Below are 21026 nucleotides of genomic sequence, written 5' to 3'. Positions count from 1 at the left end.
AATGATATATTTTCTATCGGATTCCACTCACACATAATGCAAGACTATTCACATAGGAAAGCTGAGTCTATATTGACTGACATGCTGCAATTTCCTTTAGATAAAATTCCAGTCAGTTTCAATCACCTGAAGTGGGCAGAATAAATTTCGCTTGAGCTTTCATTTTCCAATATTCCCGGGAGCAGAATACGCAATAAGTCAGGAAAAGTATGTCTTATTCCTTTTCACAGAAGGGACAGATTATCAAACATATATATGTCAGCAAAGATATTACAAAATATCAATAACAATTTAATTAATGAAAGAAAGATTGTGCTTGGTCACAATATATGGGAACAAATGTCATGTATAAATACATTGATAATTTTCATTCCTTTTGAGTTGCCTTGATTGAAATTAAATAATGTTAAAAATTACAATTTATTTTAGAAGTTATTTAAAGAGCGATTGTCTTGTCAGTGAACTTATATGTGAGACATTTTACAATTGCTTACCCACACTCTTCATGAGATGAAGTAATTTAAAGCACAATGGCCTTATTGTTTCACCTCCAGCAGTCTGAAGCACACATTTCATAAATAAGAAGAAATAATTTGTGATATAATGGCCTAGGCCGTGAGTAAATGTTGAAAACACAAAAAAAAGCAATGTTAAATGTCACAACTGATTAAGGGGAAGGCGCTGAAAATGGCAATCCCAAGGTGTTGTGCTGCTAGTTTATATCAGCTCACACAAACTTAATATCAGTTTGGTTTCAAATTTGTAACACAACACAGCCAAATTGCAAATTGGTTTCTAGACTACTACCAGCCAGAAGCAGTGGGAATGGTGGTCTTACAGATCATTCCCTTTATTTCAGCTCCAGTATAACACCATCGAAATAACTTGATGATTCCGCATTCACAGTGGGCACATTTTCCCAATCAGAATATGAGTCCAGCAATATGCGACGTGCGTTCATCTGTGCTGTGGTCACACCCGAGCTTCTAGCTGGAAGGGCTAGGTCACCGAATTTTGAGACAAGCCCTTCCCCTTCACTGAAGAGGTTCCCAGTGCATGAAAAATATGTACATGGAATCTGATGAGAAAGCTGCAAGTCGCAGAATTGGGCAAGGCATCAGCTCTGCAATGGCTGCTGCTCGTCCGAATAGAGAGTTGCCTGCTATTGTTCTGCTGGAGGTTGAAGACAGCAACAGACCTAGCATCATCACTTGTGGGAGGAGGACCACATCAAAGACGCCCTCCTTCAAAAACAAATCCTTGGAGGTGTTGCTGCGGGAAATGCTATGTAGGAGGACTGCCATGTTTTGTGCTGACAGGCATCTATCAGTTAAACCTCAATTGGAAGCAGCATCGGTCCCCTCATGAATTGGTTGTTCTAATCCCATTCCTACTATCTTGGCAAAATTCATTCTTCGAAAATTCCATGACATGGACTTAAGTTAGGTATAAAAGGAGAGAAAATGGAGAGGGGTACGTAAAGAATCTTCTAGTCTAGGTGAGAATGTCAGGTAGAGCTGCCTGACTTGTGCTCTGCTTGCACTACTGGCAAATGGAACCACAATTGTTTGGGGTTATTTAGCATGTTTAAACGTTCAGGTTACTAGACAGTGTAGATTGTTTATATAGTTTAGATAAATCTACATTGATAAATCTAAATTGTCTCTGCTGATCAATAATAAAAGCTTTATGACTGGAGCCTGACATCTCACTGTATGGTAGTTATTCAGGGCCTAATCTGCTCTACTCTGTACAGTTTTCCACAGTAAACCTACATTACAACATGAAAACCACTATGGGAAAAAATCATACCACAGTCAATGGTACAACAAATATTTCTCCAGCAACCTTCATCCCATATTTTGTATTTACCTACAATGTATATGAAATTATTGAGAGTTGTTCTCCATGGCCTCTACTTCTAAGGGTAGATTTTCTAAGTCCTCACATGTATTTAGCTATATCGTACTCCACAAGCATTCACCAGAAATTTCAATTGGAGGAAAATTGTGAGCACAATAAACTTGGAGCATGATTTCCCCTGACTTGTTCTGGCTATATTGTTTAAAGTTCTATTGGTTTTTGATTGCTGCTCAGCATCAGTTTGACATGTTGATTGTCAAGTCCACTAAGATTCCTATGTCTCTTTCAACTTCATCCTTTAGCTTTTCAACACTATTCATTTTCTCTTCCTCCATGCAGTACCTTACACTTATCTGTTTTGCCCAATTGCATGTTTTGTCCAACTCGTTTCAAAATTCCTGAGCTGCCTCCTCAGATTCCAATGCTCCTTTTAGGATATGACAAATTTGCATTGAGTTTTTGAATTCAAGTTGTTAATGCAAATTAGAAATAGTAGGGGTCCTAACACCAAACTCTGGGGCACTCCAGTCAGCAGTTTGATGTGATAATCATTGTTTCTTCATTGCTAAACCGCTGAATCTCTGTTTTACTGAGCTGTGAAAACTATGATACAGAAACCAACACAAGATAATTATTAAGCTTTAAATTCTACTCAAACTTTTGCTATCTTTGGAACTTTGCTAACGTTTAACATATTTATATTGCAGCTGCCAACCTCAAACCAGTAGTTACAATATGAATTACAAACAATTATATAGAATATACAGCACAGAAACAGCCCAACTGGTCTGTGCCGGAGTTTATGCCACACGTGAGTCTTCTCCCACCTACTGGGGTTCCAGACAGGCAGTTCCCAATTTATAGTAAAAAGCAAGATACTGCGGATGCTAGAAATCTGAAATAAAAACAGAAAATGCTGGAAATACTCGGCAGGTCAGGCAGCATCTTTGGAGAGAGAAACAAAGTTAATGTTTCAGGTTGATGACCTTTCATCAGAACTGGAAAATGTTAGAGATGTAACAGATTTTAAGCAAGTACAGAGGCAGGGAAAGAGGGGAGGGGAGGAAAGAACAAAAGGGAAGGTCTGTGTTAGGGTGGAAGGCAGGATAGATTAAATGACAAAAGGGATGATGGTGCAAGTTAAAAGGGGATGATAATGGGACAAGTAGAGGAACAAAAGATAAGTCTAGAGGAAGTGTAAATGGCAATAGCAGAATCATTACCAACAGCTGCTGTTCAAAAAATGGGTACAGTGGCTATGATCTGACATTGTTGAACTCAGTGTGGAGTCTGGAAGGCTGTAAAGAGAAAAAAAGGGAAAGAATGAAGGGAAGGGAAGGATAGGAGGAGTGACTGACTTCCATTTACAGGCAACTCTCGATTATCCGCACACGGATGCAACGGGAAACCGTTGTAACAGCATTTAAAATTCCATGTGTGTGATGTCACTTTGAAACTCTGATGTTCTTTTTGAATGTTGCCAGTTGAGCCTTGCTTTTAAGCGCTCCACCCTGCCTCAGCTCCCGCTGCTGCTCCCATGCAGTTCCACTGCCTCTCATAATTCATGAAAATGCCACAAACAGTTACAGGAAATAATCAACAAGCCTAATGGTCTTTAGATCTAGAAAACTAGAAGTCAAGGATTAAAAGGTATGCTACAGCTATTGGTTAGAGCACACCTGCAGTACTGTAAGCATTAACTGTAATGTCAATTCGCTGTAATGGAGAAATCGTTTACCCAGCACAGCCCAATCACCGAGGGACCCGGATAATCGAGAGTTGGCTGTATATAGCATCTTTAATGAACATTGGACTTACCAAAGCATTTTACAGCCAATGACGTACTTTTTGAGGTGTAGTCACTGTTGTATTGTAGGAAACGCGGCAGCCAATTTGCGCACAGCAAACTCCCATAAACAGCAATATGATAATGACCAGATTATCTGTTTTAGTGATGTTGATTGAGGGATGAATATTGGCCAGAACACCAGGGCTAACTCCTCTACTCTTCTTCAAAATAGTGCCATGGGATCTTTTACATCGGCCTGAGAGAGCACATGGGGCCTTGGTTCAACATCTCATCCAAAAAATGAAAGATGAGGTGCTGTTCTTCAAGCTTATGTTAAGCTTCATTGAAACAGTGAGGACAGAGAGGCAGAGGGATAAGAACAAGAAATAGGAGCAGGATTAGGTCACATGGCCCCTCGAGCCTGCTCCGCCATTTAATACGATCATGGCTGATCTGATCATGGACTCAGGTCCACTTCCCTGCCCGTTCCCCATAACCCCTTATCAGCTAAGAAACTGTCTATCTCTGTCTTAAATTTATTCAATGACCCAGCTTCCACAGCTCTCTGAGACAGTGAATTCCACAGATTTGCAACCCTCAGAGAAGAAATTCCTCCTCATCTCAGTTTTAAATGGACAGCCACTTATTCTGAGATTATGCCCCTTAATTCTAGTCTCCCCTATCAGTGGAAACATCCTCTCTGCATCCACCTTGTCAAGCCTCCTCATAATCTTATACGTTTCGATAAAATCACCTCTCATTCTTCTGAATTCCAATAAGTAGAGGCCCAACCTACTCAACCTTTCCTCATAAATCAATATCTCCGGAATCAACCTAATGAACAGTCTCTGAACTGCCTCCAAAGCAAGTATATCCTTTCGTAAATATGGAAACCAATACTGTACACAGTATTCTAGGTGTGGCCTCACCAATAACTATAGCAAGACTTCCCTGCTTTTATACTCCATCCCCTTTGCAATAAAGGCCAAGATTCCATTGACCTTCCTGATCACTTGCTGTACCTGCATACTAACCTTTTGTGTTTCATGCACCAGGACCCCCAGATCCCACTGTACTGCAGCACTTTGTAATTTTTCTCCATTTAAATAACTTGTTCTTTGATTTTTTTTTCTGCCAAAGTGCATGACCTCACACTTTCCAACATTATACTCCATCTGCCAAATTTTTGCCCATTCCTTAGCCTGTCTATGTCGTTTTGCAGATTTTTTGTGTCTTCCTCACACATTGCTTTTCGCCCCATCTTTGTATCGTCAGCAAACTTGGCTACATTACACTCAGTCCCTTCTTCCAAGTCATTAATATAGATTGTAAATAGTTGGGGTCCCAGCACTGATCCCTGTGGCACCCCACTAGTTACTGGTTGCCAACCAGAGAATGAACCATTTATCCTGACTCTCTGTTTTCTGTTAATTAACCTATCCACTATCCATGCTAATATATTATCCCCAACACCGTGAAGTTTATCTTGTGCAGTGACCTTTTATATGGCATCCTGTCAAATGCCTCCCAGAAGTCCAAATACACCACATCCACTGGTTCCCCTTTATCCACCCTGTTCATTACATCCTCAAAGAACTCCAGCAAATTTATCAAACATGACTTCCCCTTCATAAATCCATGCTGACTCTGCCTGATTTGGAAACACATAATTCAATATCCTGCTACTGCTTCTTTAATAATGGACTCCAACATTTTCCCAACAACAGATGTCAGGCTAACTATAAGTTTCCTGCTTTTTGTCTGCCTCTTTTTTTTTTAAATAGGGGCGTTACATTTGCAGTTTTCCAATCTGCTGGGACCTCCCCAGAATCCAGGGAATTTTGGTAAATTACAACCAATGCATCCACTATCCCTGCCGCTACTTCTCTTAAGACCTTAGGATGAAAGCCATCAGGTCCAGGGGATTTATCTGCCTTTAGTCCCATTATCTTACTGAGTACCACCGCCTTAGTGATTGTGATTGTGATTGTGTTAAGTTCTTCTCCCCTCCCCCCCCCCCCCCCATAGCCCCTGGACTATCCACTGTTGGGATATTTTTAGTGTCCTCTACCATAAAGACTGATACAAAATATTTGTTCAGATTTTCTGCCATCTCCATGTTCCCCATCACTAAGCAAATGAAAATGGCAAGCGACCGGAAGCTTGGGGTCATGCTTATGGACTGAAAGGAGATATTGGATAAAGTGGTCACCCAATCTGCGTTTGGTCTTCCCAATGGAGACCGCATCATGATTAGCGAATACAGTATAGTTAATGGAAAGAAGTACAAGTAATTCACTATTTCACCTGGAAAGAGTGTTTGAGGCCCTGGATGTTGGAAAAGGAGGATGTAAAATGCAGGTGTTGCACCTCCTGTGCTTGCAAGGGAAGGAACTGTGGGAAAGGGAGTGGTGTTGCGAGTGACTGAGGAGTGGACCAAGGTGTCGCAGAGGTAACAATCCCTTCGGAATGCTAAAAGGGGAGGAGAATATGTGCTTGGTCGTGGCATCATGCTGGTGGTGGCGGAAATGATGGAGGATGATCCGTTGAATGTGTAAGGTGAGGACAAGAGCAACCCTATAGTGGTCTGAGAGGTAGCGGAAGGTGTGAGAACAGAAATGGGATGGACACGGTCGAGGGCCATGTCAACTGGTGGAGGGGAAATCCCCAGTTGAGGCAAAGGAAGACTTATTGAAAGCACTGGTGTGGTAGGTGGCATCGTCAGAACAGCTTTGATGGAGATGAGGTTGGGAAAATTCGTCCCTATAGCCGTGTATGATGGTGCTAATGCGGCATTGAGACAAGTACCAACAGGGCAAGGTAAATCAAACATCGCATGCCAAATCGGGACCCCCATAGCATTGCTGGTGACAGCTATTGCCAGGGACCTTATCGCCAGGAAGATTGACATGTTAGTAAGTGTGCAACAATCATTAATGCCTGATTTCCCAAATTGCTTTTAGACACTTTCCTCACCGCCTGGAGTAAGCACCGACAGGGAGAGCTGCCTTGCAGCACCAGGAATCTGGCTGCAGTGGCGGTATTTAAAGGGATCATCAGTAATCACTCGCACCTGTCGGGTCCATGCAGTTACTGTGGGTTTTTGTTAGGTTCAGCTATTGCAACAGTTTCATTGAGTAATTTTAAGGTTCTTTTGTATCAGGAGTCATGTGGCAAATACAATGTATCTACATTTATAGAAAGATTCAAACTACAACACTTGGTAAGATTAATGGGGGCTGTACTGGCATCCCACCTTCCCCTCCAAGATCTATGATGGAGGGAGTGTAGGCAGCGAGAAAGACGGGAACATATGCATAGAGGGAGGAGGACGAGGACAAGGACAAGGAGGATGATGATGAAGAGGCAGAAGACGAGGAACAGGAGGGAGGGAGGAGACAGCTGGACAATCGGTCTTCTGGACGGGTGGTCCATGATGTATTGTGCCACCTCCCTTCACATAGTGCGGCAGGACCTCCTGCCAGTGGGTGGGTATAGGACCGCCCGCCTTCTCTCCAGCACTAAAACCAATGCCTCCAAAGCTTCATGGGAAAACCTACAGGCTCACGCCTTGTGGCGGCGATCTTCCATAAGGATTTGTAAATAACTGCTCCTTGTCCTTCTTATGGTTGTTGAGGCAGTTTCACAGCAAACAATGTGGAGAATGTGGTTCTGCAGCATCAATGAACCTTCCCTTTAAGTCGTGAAAAAAATAATGGTTTGCGATTAGACTGCACCCGATATTGGTCGATCCTATAAGTGTGACAGCAATGAGCTTGGGTTTTAAGACTCAATTTAAGACTCCAAGGGGCCAAAATTCCCCTGTTCTGCGCCTTGGGTTGCTGCGTCTCGGCAATGACATCATCGCCATGTGTGCCAACCCCTTTTCAACCCACGGTGGCCCCTTTCTGCAGCGGAAATTGACCAGCACCCCGTGAGGCCACCATGGGTGATGCCCATGCCAGCCTCATGGGTCATGAACTGGGCAGGTCACCCATTGCAGGACGAACGTTAAAGGGGAGGTGCGCTGCACCACACACGCCATCTTTGTTTCCCCCCCTCCCCGCCCTTACCTGTTGGGCCATTCGCCGCTCCTTTCGCGGGGTCTGGGCCACGATCATGCAGCCCAGCACTCCGTCTCGGTGCCAGCCTGCGGCACCCCTCAGCCCTGGTGGCTCAGTGGAGGCCATCAAAGGGCCTGCAGAGTTTCCAGTGTTCCTCCCCTTTACTAGAAGGGGAGGGGTATTGAGTCAGCGCTAAGCGGAGAAGCCACCCACATAGCGCTCCCGAACCCACCCCAAAAGGAAGTAGAGTGCGCGACATTGCGCTACACTTGCTGTGAGTGGCGGTAACTGGAATTCCGCGGTCGGGGCGGGACTTCCACGCCGGGTGCAGGAAGTCCCGCCTCATGTCAGATACTGCCCCCAAACAGGATGTAACCGAATTTTAACCCCCAAGCATTTGTGAGCCTCGAGTACAAATTTTGCGTGCAGTCTAGAGCATTTTCACCTGGCATTAATTCACCATCTTTTGTCCTGATACTGCCCATTCCTCGGCTATGATGAGTTTCTTGCCCAGAGAAACTAGGAGAATGGAATAGTCCTTACAGGGGCCTTACAGAGGTGAGGGAGAGGGCCTGAATAGGACTGGAACAAAGAATGTTCCACATATCCCTTGAAAAGGCAGGTTATAGTTCCTGCTGGATTCCAATTTTCACTCCTAGGAGAGGGCTCTGTATATGGTAAACCCTCTGCCAGCATTTGAAACTGATTAAATGAACTATAAAAATTGTAGTTGGGACCCGACATACATATGTTAAAAAGGACCCACCAGCTTTGGGTGGGTGTCCTTATTGCCCACTCAGAACAACAAGTGAAAATCAGAACCTGTCAGCTCCCGGCAGCTCCAGGGTAATTGACTTGGGTGATTTTAACTGCCCACTCAACTGGTTTCTGTCAGGTGTGTAGGGTTCAATGGCCCCAATACTACTTACAGACAGAATCAATAACCGGCCTCCTGTTATAGAGACCACTCGATTTTCATTGAAATCATTGGAAATGAAAATTGTTTGTTTTGCATAATGGGCGGCAATCCACAACACCAGGGCGGCAAGTTGAAACGCTACCCCTAGAACACTAGCTATGTGAGGTGGATGATCACTTACAGATTGTGCATTGTTTATGAATTAATGCAAAAAGCAACAACAGTTTTTGTCCATTTCCAGAAAGGACCATTATGCAGTGAATAGTTGTTGAGGCAGTTAATTAAATTAAACGGATGCTCTGCACCAAATCTCATATCATTCTCATTACATTCAATGCACGAAGTCTCGAGTGCCACAGCAGGAAGAACTCATGAAAGAGTTACTTTAATTAGTAAGTTATTTTTTTAAAATAAATATTTCATTGCTGTGGTTTATTCAACAACAACTTGTATTTATATAGCACCTTTAAACATAGTTAAACATCCCAAGGTACTTCACAGGAACGTTATAAAACACAATTTAACACCAAGCCACATAAGCGGATCTTAGGACAGATGACCAAAAGCTTGGTTGAAGAGGTAGATTTTAAGAAACTTCTTAAAGGAGGAAAGGGAGATAGCAAGGTAGAGAGGTTTAGGGAGGGAATTTCAGAGCTGAGGGCTTTGACAGCTGAAGGCACGGCCACCAACGGTTGAGCGATTTAAAATCGGGATGCTCAAGAGGCCATAATTGGAGGAACCCAGATATCTCAGGGGAGGTGGGGGTGGGTGCAGTTGTAAGGCTGGAGGAGATTACAAAGATAGGGAGGGGCGTGGCCATTGAGGGATTTGAAAACAAGGATGAGAATTTTAAAATTGTAGCATTGCTTAACCGGGAGCCAATGTACGTCAGCGAGGACTTGCTACAAGTTTGAGCATGGGCAGCAAAGTTTTGGATAACCTCAAGTTTACGTAGGGTAGAACATGGGAGGACAGCCAGGAGTGCTTTGGGATAGCTATGTCTAGAGGTAACAAAGGCATGGATGAGGGTTTCAGCAGCAGATGAGCTGAAGGGCAGAGTCGGGCGATGTTACAGAAATAAAAATAGGCATTCTTAGTTATGCCATGCATGTGTGGTCGGAAGCTTATTTCAGGATCAAATTTGACAGCAAGGTTGCGAATGGTCTGGTTCAGCCTCAGAGAGATGCTGGGAAGGCGGATGGAGTTGGTGGCTAAGGAAAAGAGTTTGTGGCAGTGATTAAAAACAATGACTTTGGTCTTCCCAATATTTAGCTGGAGGAAATTTCTGCTCATCCAGTAGTGGATGTTGGACAAGCAGTCTGACAATTTAGAGACCATGGAGTGTTCGAAAGAGGTGATGGTGAGGTAGAGTTGGGTGTTGTCAACATACATGTGGAAACTGACGCTATGCTTTCAGATGATGCCACCGAGGGGCAGCATATAGATGAGAAATAGGAGGGGCCAAGGATAGATCCTTGGGGGGGACACCAGAGGTAATGATGAGGGAGCGGGAAGAGAAGCCATTGCAGGTGATTCTCTGGCTACAATTAGATAGATAAGAGTACTGTTTTTTTTCTTTTTTCCCCATTTGTTAATTTTTACATTTCTTCTTACTTAGTTGCTGAGGTATCTCTATGGTAACTATTAGCCAGTGCCATATTATGCCAATCTCTTAACAGTACTACACTGGCTTTACCTATGTGTCCGTATCCTTGCACCCACATTTACAGATCGACATGCACATACCTCAATACATCAGAGGAGCAATGCTGGTGCAAATTGCAATGGACACAGAAGCAGTGACTGACTGCACTCTTATAGCTAATGTAGTGTGCGATCGTCGCATTATTAAGCGATAGTTACATCATGCTTGGGGTGTGACTTAAGCCTCCACCGTTGGCTGTGCATCAACGCAGTAGGCACCAGCCATCACATTATTAGCCCCTAAATGTCATGCAAGTGCTCTTTTCACCCCACTTGAATTGCTTAGGTTTATGCCTGATCTGAAAATCAAGGCTCGTTAATACATGATTGCCAACTAGAAGGTTACAAGCTGGAGTCACGAGTCACATGGGGAATTCTCTCCATTCACAGCTGGGCCACTAGGTTGAGTTCCATGAACAAGTGAGGCTGCTGCATTTCAGGGAGGCGGGAGGCGGGAGACGAAGGAAGAGGTAAAATGGACACCATAGCAGGATAGAAATTCCAACAGTGCTGCTTTCAAACGAAGACTTAACAAACTTGTACCACATTCTTCTCTGCACTATCTTAATGCAGGTGCTAATCACAGAATGACTAACTGAGTAACATACACAATCAGATAGAAACACCCTGCCTATTGGATTGAGTATATAAGGTAGCTGAAATGTAAAGTGCCCCATTTACCAAAATGGACATCTCAGTTTGATCAGCACAAATTTTAAAAATCAGATTAAGAAGACATAGTAGAAACAATTTGATTATTTTATGTCCCTCCTTCAAAAAATTGTTACAACATTGTATCAATTGAAATAAAACTTAGTTGAAAATAGTTTGTAGCAAAGACACAAAAACACTGCCCATTTAACGCTCGCATCAAGTGCCTTGATTTTGTTTTATTTTTATTTTCTTTCAAAAACTTTTATCAATTATATCTATTTTACTCCATCACTAATTAAGCAGGGCCATGCACTTCTTTAACTTGTGTTGCTCTCTGTACTGTACAGTAGAAAGTCTATGCGCTATCCTTTGACAGCTGGTTTTCAGCTCTATATAAGGTGTTGGTTACGGAATATTTCACTGTGAAGATATGGTATTGATATAATATTAATTCTGACAACTAGTGGACCCTTTATCAAACAATAATGTTCACAAGCTCAAAATTCTTTAATCTGTGTCTTAAACATCTTTGTGATTATACATCCTGTTTATGGTTCGTGATCTCCAAATTAACTTCTTTGCTTAGATCATCATAAATTGGAGACATTATTGTGAAGAGTTTGTCCGACACAGGTTACGGTCCCTGTTACACAGCAGCAAACAGATGGCAAAGGTGATGGTAAATTATGCATTCAAATGTGGAATGCTTCAATCTTGTTTGGCAGGTTCTAAAAACAAATCTTTTTCTGCTAGAGTTAGTGCAGTACAAAACCATAAGGATGATTGGACTACATCTCCTGTGCAACAGAGATATGGCCAGGCTGTCAGTCCTTTTCAAGATCATGACCAGAGCAATGTTATAAAAGTTACACACAACTAAGGTTGATCCTCTGTATTTATGCCAGGGTCACAAAGACTGCTGCAGTTGCACTTCAGTAGTGCATCAAATTTTCTCACATGGCCTCTCCTGATTGTGTCCCCACTAAATGGTGTCTCCCAACAAATTAAATCATCTACTGAACCAGGTTTGCTGAGGCATATATTATGTAATAATATATGTAATAGAAAGGCATTGGGTCTGCCTCTTGGTTATCAACAAACACCACATTCAATTTATTAATTGTATCTAAGCACCATTCTTACTGGTTAGTTGCTGTGCCATCTAATGCTGAATGAATCTTTTGAGGCTGTTAGTGGGCCAGGGGAAGGGGGGGAGTGGGGGTGTGTTGTGATGGTCAGATGGTTTCCAAGCGACAGTATTAGAAGTAGGTAGAGAAATTGTTGATGCGATGGACATGATCATCCAAAACTCTCTCGATTCAGAAATTGTTCCCTTGGCTTGGAAAACTGCCAATGTCACTCCATTATTTAAGAAGGGTAAGGGAGATAAACTAGGATATGATAAGCCTATTTGTCTAATCTCAGTTGTGGGGAAATTACTAGAATCTGTTATTGGGGACAGTGTGCTTGAGCATTTGGACAAATTTGAGCTGATCAGAGAGAGCCAGCATGGATTTTAATGGGTAAGTCATGTCTAACGCACCTAGTTGAATTTTTTGTGGAGGTAATTAACGTGGTAGATAAGGGAATGTCTATGGATGTTATTTGTATGGACTTCCAGAAGGCATTCGACAAGGTTCCACATAGAAACTATTAACAAAAATGAGTGTGCATGGAATTGGAGGCAACCTATTGGCTTGGATAGAGAACTAACAGAGAGTCAGGATAATGGGTATGTAACACATTGGCAGAATGTGACTAGTGGAGTTCCCCAGGGATGTGTACTAGGGCCCAAGCTTTTCACTACATTTATAAATGACGTGGATGAAAAAGGAGAGAGTCACATATCTAAATTTGATGACGACACTAAGTTGGGTGGCACAGTAAATAATGTTGATGGGAGTAAAAAGTTGCAAGGGGACATTGATAGATTAGGTGAGTGGGCAAAGCTGTGGCAAATGGAGTTTAATGTGGGAAGTGTGAGATCATCCACTTTGACCAAAGAAAAATAAATCAGAGTACTTTCTAAATGGCAAGAAGCTAGGAGCTGTGGAGGAGCAGAGAGATTTAGGGGTCTAAGTACAGAAATCACTAAAAGCTCATGGACAGGTATAAAAATTAATTAAAAAGGCTGATGAAATGTTGGTCTTTTTCTCAAGAGGGCTGGAATACAAAGAGGTGGAAGTTATGTTGCAGCTGTATGTATGTCTGGAAGGACCCCATCTGGATGACTGCATTCCATTGTGGGCACTACACCTCAGGGAGGATATATTGGCCTTGAATGGGGTGCTGGCAGGGGTGATGTCAGAAAGCATTTCTTCACACAGAGGGTAGTGGAAATCTGGAACACTCTCCCCCAGAAGTAGCTAAAAAAATAACTAGGCATGTGGCATGGAGCTTTGGAATATGACTGCTGCATGTATAGATTGGGACAATTATTAGATTGATTCCCACCCCACTCAGTTCCCAATCTGAACTGTGTTCTGCAGAGGCACTTTCTGCAAATGAAAGGATCATTAACCCTGAGTGGTACATCACATCTCCTGGTGTCCACAGCAGCTCGTGTGAGTTTAGCGAGTGAGTTTAGCAGGCTATTTGGATGTGGTGGTTATTACAACCAAAGCAATTATGTCCCCATCCAAGGAGGTGAGCTGTTTCCGCATAGACAGGAATCAAATCTGCGCAAATGGATGGTGCCTTTTTTTCACAAGGCCATTGAGACCCAAACTTTAAATTCATTTTGATGTGGCAGGAGCAAAAGTGGCCACTCTGATAAGAGTTACAGGGCAAAGGCATTTTTTTTTTTTTTACTTACTTCCCCAGTGAGTTTCAAATAAAATTATTTTATATTTGGCCAGAAAGGAAATAATTGGTCAATTCTAAAATAAAACATTCCAAGACAACAATGGGAATGCTACAGCTGACCTCAGCACATCTGAGCTATGGAGGGAGAACAATTCAGGCACTCATCACTTTTAGTATCTGCTTTGGTTCAGTGATAGCTTTTGCCGTTAGAAGTTTTTGGGTTCAGGCCCCACTTTAGAGACTTGAGCACAAAATCTAAGCTGGCACTTCAGCGCAGCACAGAGGGAGTTGGAGGTGCTGTCTTTTGAGGAGCCATTTAGCCAAGGCCCCACCTGCCCCCTCAGATGGACGTCAAAGATCCCATGCCAGTATTTGAAAAGAGCAGTGTAGTTCTCCCCGGTGTCCTGGTCAATACCTATCCCTTAACAAACACTACTAAAAAATAGACCATCTGGACATTATCTTATTGCTGTTTGTGGGACCTTGCTGTGAACAAATTGACTGCTGCAGTTCAACAACAAAGACTTAGATTTATATAGCGCCTTTAATGTAGTAAAACATCCCAAGACACTTTACAGGAGTGATTATCAAACAAATTTTGACACCGAGCCACATAGGGAGATATTAGGATATTGGTCAACAAGGTAGGTTTTAAAGAGCATCTTAAAGAAGGCAGAGAGGTGGAAAGGTTTAATGAGGGAATTCCAGAGTTTAGGGCCTTGGCAGCTGAAAATATGGCTGTCAATGGTGGAGCAATTAAAATCGGGGTTGCGCAAGAAGCTAGAATTGGAAGAGCGCAGATATCTTGGAGGATTGTAGGGCTGAAGGAGATTACAGAGGTAAGGAGGGGCAAGGCCATGGAAGGATTTGAAAACTAAGATGAGAATTGTAAAATCGAGGCAGTGCCAGATTACTTATCTCCTACATTGCTACACATCAAAAGTACTTAATTGACTGCGAAGCACTTTGGAACATCCTGGGGTCATGGAAGGTGCTTTATAAATGCAATTTATTTATTTCATCAATGCTCCTTGTTGCTGGTGCATGTGTGAGAATACAAGAGGAGGAGAGGGTTGGGCTCAGCTGCAATGTTTCCAACAATTAAATAGCCACTCAACATTTGGTGTTTGAACACATACCTGACCAAGGTATTCAAGAGCTTTTGCTACTCATGGAATTATACCTTCAGTAGAAGACAGAAAACTGGAAGAAAAAAAAGAGTGTGATTTATTTTACATCATCTGGAATACTGCATTGAATGATTTACATTTTTTTTCAGGAATTCAACATTATGATGAGCAGCTTGAAATCAAATACAAATTGTGAGGTCATGCATTTATTCAATCTATGAGCATTATGTTGTGAGAGATAAATAATTTGCTGGCTGTGAGCACAGACAGGGAATCTTTGAAGCCCCATCGTAGGAGGCAGCCAGGGCTTTTCTGAATTAAACTGTATTAAACAGAAGAGTCTGCAGATTTTCAGGCAGTGATTAAACAGTTTCATATGGAACTTTCGGGGAAACAAATGGCAGCAGAAACTGATGAGTGTAATTTTAAATCCTTTGCTCATTGAAAAGCCGAAGCGATTGTGAAATGGGCAAAAGCTGAGTTATTTCAGACACAGGGGAGTGTTTGGAGGGAGGGCATGAGCTTAATTAGGAAAATAAATTCTTCAGCAGTCATTGCTACAATTAGTGAGAGGGTTCTTACACTGAAGATAAGGGTGAAATGAGTAAAGATTTTCAGACAATGTTGTGCCGGAATCTAAGTCAACAGATGCAAAATCTAATGAGGTTTGTGAGAAATTGCACTTCCTGAAGGTTAGAATTAAGCAGGAATTGGTGGTTCGACCTATTGAGATGAAAAGTCACTATCCTCTCTCTTTAACATACACAGATAATAATTCACTGGTCTGTTCGAGAAACTGCTCCTTCACTGTTCTGTTGTAGCTGTTGACTGATTTTATCTATGAGATAAAGTGGTAGGTGGGGAAAAATCCTCCCAAAATCTGTGCATCTGTCTTACATCTCCCTAATTAATAACAAATATTGTGACATGAAAATAACAGTCCATCTAACTCAAATATACAAGTGCTCGGAGTCCATTGATTATTTTAGTACTTTGTAATCCTTCTTACCTGGGTATTATTCTGTATTGACAAGCTGAATTTAGGGAGCTAGGAGTTAAATTAAAAAGCAGGACCTCAAAGGTAGTAATCTCAGGATTGCTACCAGTGCCACGTGCTAGTCAGAGTAGGAATCACAGGATAGCTCAGATGAATACATGCTTGAGGAGTGCTGCAGGAGGGAGGGATTCAAATTCCTGGGACATTGGAGCAGGTTCTGGGGGAGGTGGGACCGGATGGTCTGCACCTGGGCAGGACCGGAAACAATGTCCTAGGGGGGAGTGTTTGCTAGTGCTGTTGGGGAGGGGTTAAACTCATATGGCAGGGGGATGGGAACCAATGCAGGGAGATAGAGGGAAGTAGAATGGGGACAGAACAAAAAATAGAAAGAAGAAAAGTAAAAATGGAGGGTAGAGAAACCTAAGGCAAAAAGCAAAAAGGGCCACATTACAGCAAAATTCTAAAGGGACAAAGTGTGTTAAAAAGTCAAGCCTGAAGGCTCTGTGTCCCAATGCGAGGAGTATTCATAATAAGATGAACAAATTAACTGCGCAGGCAGCTATTAACGAAAATGATATAATTGGGATTACGGAGACATGGCTCCAGGGTGACCAAGGCTGGGAACACAACATCCAGGAGTATTCAGCATTCAGGAAGGATAGACAGAAAGGAAAAGGAGGTGGGGTAGCGTTGCTGGTTAAAGAAGAAATTAATGCAATAGTAAGGAAGGACATTAGCTTGGATGATTTGGAATCTGTATGGGTAGAGCTGCAGAATACCAAAGGGCAGAAAACACTAATGGGAGCTGTGTACAGACCACCAAACAGTAGTAGTGAGGTTGGAGACAGCATCAAACAAGAAATTAGGAATGCATGCAACAAAGGTACAGCAGTTATCATGGGCAACTTTAAACTACATATAGATTGGGCTAACCAAACTGCTAGCAATACGGTGGAGGAGGATTTCCTGGAGTGTATTAGGGATGGTTTTCTAGACCAATATGTCGAGGAACCAACTAGAGGGCTGTCCATCCTAGACTGGGTGATGTGTAATGAGAAAGGACTAATGAACAATCGTGTTGTGCGAGACCCCTTGGGGAAGAGTGACCATAATATGGTAGAATTCTTTATTAAGATGGAGAGTGACACAGTTAATTCAGAGACTAGGCTCCTGAACTTAAGGAAAGGTAACTTCAATGGTATGAGATGTGAATTGGCTAGAATAGACTGGCGAATGATACTTAAAGGGTTGACAGTGGATAGGCAATGGCAGACATTTAAAGATCACATGTATGAACTTCAACAATTGTACATCCCTGTCTTGAGTAAAAATAAAACAGAGAAGGTGGCTCAACCGTGGCCAACAAGGGAAATTAGGGATAGTGTTAAATCCAAGGAAGAGGCATATAAATTGGCCAGAAAAAGCAGCAAACCCGAGGACTGGGAGACATTTAGAGTTCAGCAGAGGAGGACGGAGGGGGGAAATAGAGTATGAGGGGAAGCTTGCGGGAACATAAAAACTGACTGCAAAAGCTTCTATAGATATGTGAAGAGAAATAGATTAGTGAAGACAAACGTAGGTACCTTGCAGTCAGAATCAGCTGAATTTATAATGAGGAACAAATAAATGGCAGACCAATTGAACAAATACTTTGGTTCTGTCTTCATGAAGGAAGACACAAATAACCTTCCGGAAATACTAGGGGACCGAGGGTTTAGTGAGAAGGAGGAACTGAAGGAAATCCTTTTTAGTCAGGAAATTGTGTTAAGGAAATTGATGGGCTTGAAGGCCAATAAATCCCCAGGACCCAGGTCTGCATCCCAGAGTACTTAAGGAAGTGGTCCTAGAAATAGTGGATGCATTGGTGATCATTTTCCAACAGTCTATCGACTCTGGATCAGTTCCTATGGACTGGAGGGTAGCTAATGTAACACTACTTTTTAAAAAAGAAGGGAGAGAGAAAACGGGTAATTATAGACCGGTTAGCCTAATGTTGGAATCAATTATTAAAGATGAAATAGCAGCGCATTTGGAAAGCAGTGACAGGATCGGTCCAAGTCAGCATGGATTTATGAAAGGGAAATCATGCTTGACAAATCTTCTAGAATTTTTTGAGGATGTAACAAGTAGACTGGACAAGGGAGAACCAGTGCATGTGGTGTATTTGGACTTTCAAAAGGCTTTTGACAAGGTCCCACACAAGAGATTAGTATACAAAATCAAAGCACATGGAATTAGGGGTAATGTGTAGACGTGGATAGAGAACTGGTTGGCAGACAGGAAGCAGAGAGTCGGGATAAACGGGTCCTTTTCAGAATGGCAGGCAGTGACTAGTGGAGTGCCGCAGGGTTCAGTGCTGGGACCCCAGCTATTTACAATATACATTAATGATTTAGATGAAGGAATTGAGTGTAATGTCTCCAAGTTTGCAAATGACACTAAGTTGGGTGGTGGTGTGAGCTGTGAGGAGGATGCTAAGAGGCTGCAGGGTGACTTGGACTGGTTAGGTGAGTGGGCAAATGCATGGCAGATGCAATACAATGTAGATAAATGTGAGATTACTCACTTTGGTGGCAAAAGCATGAAGGCAGAATACTATCTGAATGGTGACAGATTAGGAAAAGAGGAGGTGCAACGAGACCTGGGTGTCATGGTATATCAGTCATTGAAAGTTGGCATGCAGGTACAACAGGCGGTGAATGCGGCAAATGGCATGTTGGCCTTCATAGCTAGGGGATTTGAGTATAGGAGCAGGGAGGTCTTACTGCAGTTGTACAGGGCCGTGGTGAGGTCTCACCTTGAATATTGTGTACAGTTTTGGTCTCCTAATCTGAGGAAGGATGTTCTTGCTATTGAGGGAGTGCAACGAAGGTTCACCAGACTGATTCCCGGGATGGCAGGACTGACATATGAGGAGAGACTGGATCTACTGGACCTGTATTCACTGGAGTTTAGAAGAATGAGAGGGGATCTCATAGAAACATATAAAATTCTGACGGGACTGGACAGGTTAGATGCAGGAAGAATGTTCCTGGTGTTGGTGAAGTCCAGAACCAGGGGTCACAGTCTAAGGATAAGGGGTAAGCCATTTAGGACCGAGATGGAGAAACTTCTTCACTCCGAAAGTTGTTAACCTGTGGAATTCTATACCACAGAGAGTTGTTGATGCCAGTTCGTTAGATACATTCAAGAGGGAGTTAGATATGGCCCTTATGGCTAAAAGGATCAAGGGGTATGGAGAGAAAGCAGGAAAGGGGTACTGAGGTGAATGATCAGTCATGATCTTATTGCTTGATGGTGCAGGCTCAAAGGGCCGAATGGCCTACTCCTGCAACTATTTTCTATGTTTCTATGTTGAAAACAGAATTACTAAGAAAAAAGCTACTCAAACGTTGGTTGCATAGCTTTAATCAATGTGATTTCATATGCTGCTAAGAGCATTGTGGTCTCCAAACCATCAGTGTGGTGCAATAGTCATTAAACAACAATACCCTGCATTTATATAGTACTATTAATGGGGGGATTGTTTGGCTGGAAGTGGTTCCAGATGGACAAAATCATGGAGGTATTTAAACACAAGAATGAGAATTTTAAATTTGAGGCTTTGGAGGACCAGCAAGCAATGTAGGTCAGCGATTTGGTGCAGGATGGGATATGGGCTGCAAATATCAATGAAAGATTTTGGATGGGATGCCAGCCAGGAGAGCACTGGAGATGTTAAACACATGTATTGAGGGTTCAGAGATGGATGGGCTGAGGCAGGAATGAAGGCAGACAATGTTATAGAGGTGGCAGGCAGTCTTTGTAATGGAGAGGATATGCAGTCAAAAACTCAGTTGGGGTTGATTAGAACACTGAAGGTGCAAACAATCTGGCTCAGCCCGAGACAGTGGCCAGGGTAGGAATGGAGTCAGCGGCAACTGTACGGAGTGTGTGGTCGGAGCCAAAGATGATGGATTCAGTTTTCCCGATGTTTAACGGAAGGAAATTGTCGTTCATTCAAGACACCGGACAAGCGATTCGATAACACAAAGCCAGTGAAGGGGTGCAGAGAGGTGGTGGAGTGATGGAGCTGGGAGCCATGAAGGTACATTTGGGAGCAGACCCTGTGGCTTTGGAAGATGTCGTCAAAGGAATTAGACGGGACCACGTCTGGGTGCTTGGGAAACTCTGGAAGTGATTGTGTGGGGTTGGGAAGAGAAGTTATTGCTGGAGCCACTCTGGCTATAATTGTACAGTTAAGTGTGGAACTGAGTGAGGGGAGCTCCTTGGAGCTGGACAATGGAGGAGAGGCTTTGGAGGAAGTATAGAAACATAGAAAATAGGTGCAGGAGTAGGCCATTCGGCCCTTCGAGCCTGCACCGCCATTCAATGAGTTCATGGCTGAACATGCAACTTCAGTACCCCATTACTGCTTTCTCTCCATACCCCTTGATCCCCCTAGTAGTAAGGACTTCATCTAACTCCTTTTTGAATATATTTAGTGAATTGGCCTCAACAACTTTCTGTGGTAGAGAATTCCACAGGTTCACCACTCTCTGGCTGAAGAAGTTTCTCCTCATCTCGGTCCTAAATGGCTTACCCCTTATCCATAGACTGTGTCCCCTGGTTCTGGACTTCCCCAACATTGGGAACATTCTTCCTGCATCTAACCTGTCTAAACCCATCAGAATTTTAAACGTTTCTATGAGGTCCCCTCTCATTCTTCTGAACTCCAGTGAATACAAGCCCAGTTGATCCAATCTTTCTTGATAGGTCAGTCCCGCCATCCCAGGAATCAGTCTGGTGAACCTTTGCTGCACTCCCTCAATAGCAAGAATGTCCTTCCTCAGGTTAGGAGACCAAAACTGTACACAATACTCCAGGTGTGGCCTCACCAAGGCCCTGTACAACTGTAGCAACACCTCCCTGTCCCTATACTCAAATCCCCTCGCTATGAAGGCCAAAATGCCATTTGCTTTCTTAACTGCCTGCTGTACCTGCATGCCAACCTTCAATGACTGATGTACCATGACACCCAGGTCTCTTTGCACCTCCCCTTTTCCTAATCTGTCACCGTTCAGATAATAGTCTGTCTCTCTGTTTTTACCACCAAAGTGGA

The sequence above is a fragment of the Pristiophorus japonicus genome, chromosome 5, assembly GCF_044704955.1.
Source record: "Pristiophorus japonicus isolate sPriJap1 chromosome 5, sPriJap1.hap1, whole genome shotgun sequence".
Lineage (NCBI taxonomy): Eukaryota > Metazoa > Chordata > Chondrichthyes > Pristiophoridae > Pristiophorus > Pristiophorus japonicus.
Note: the sequence above shows the minus strand (reverse complement) of the source record.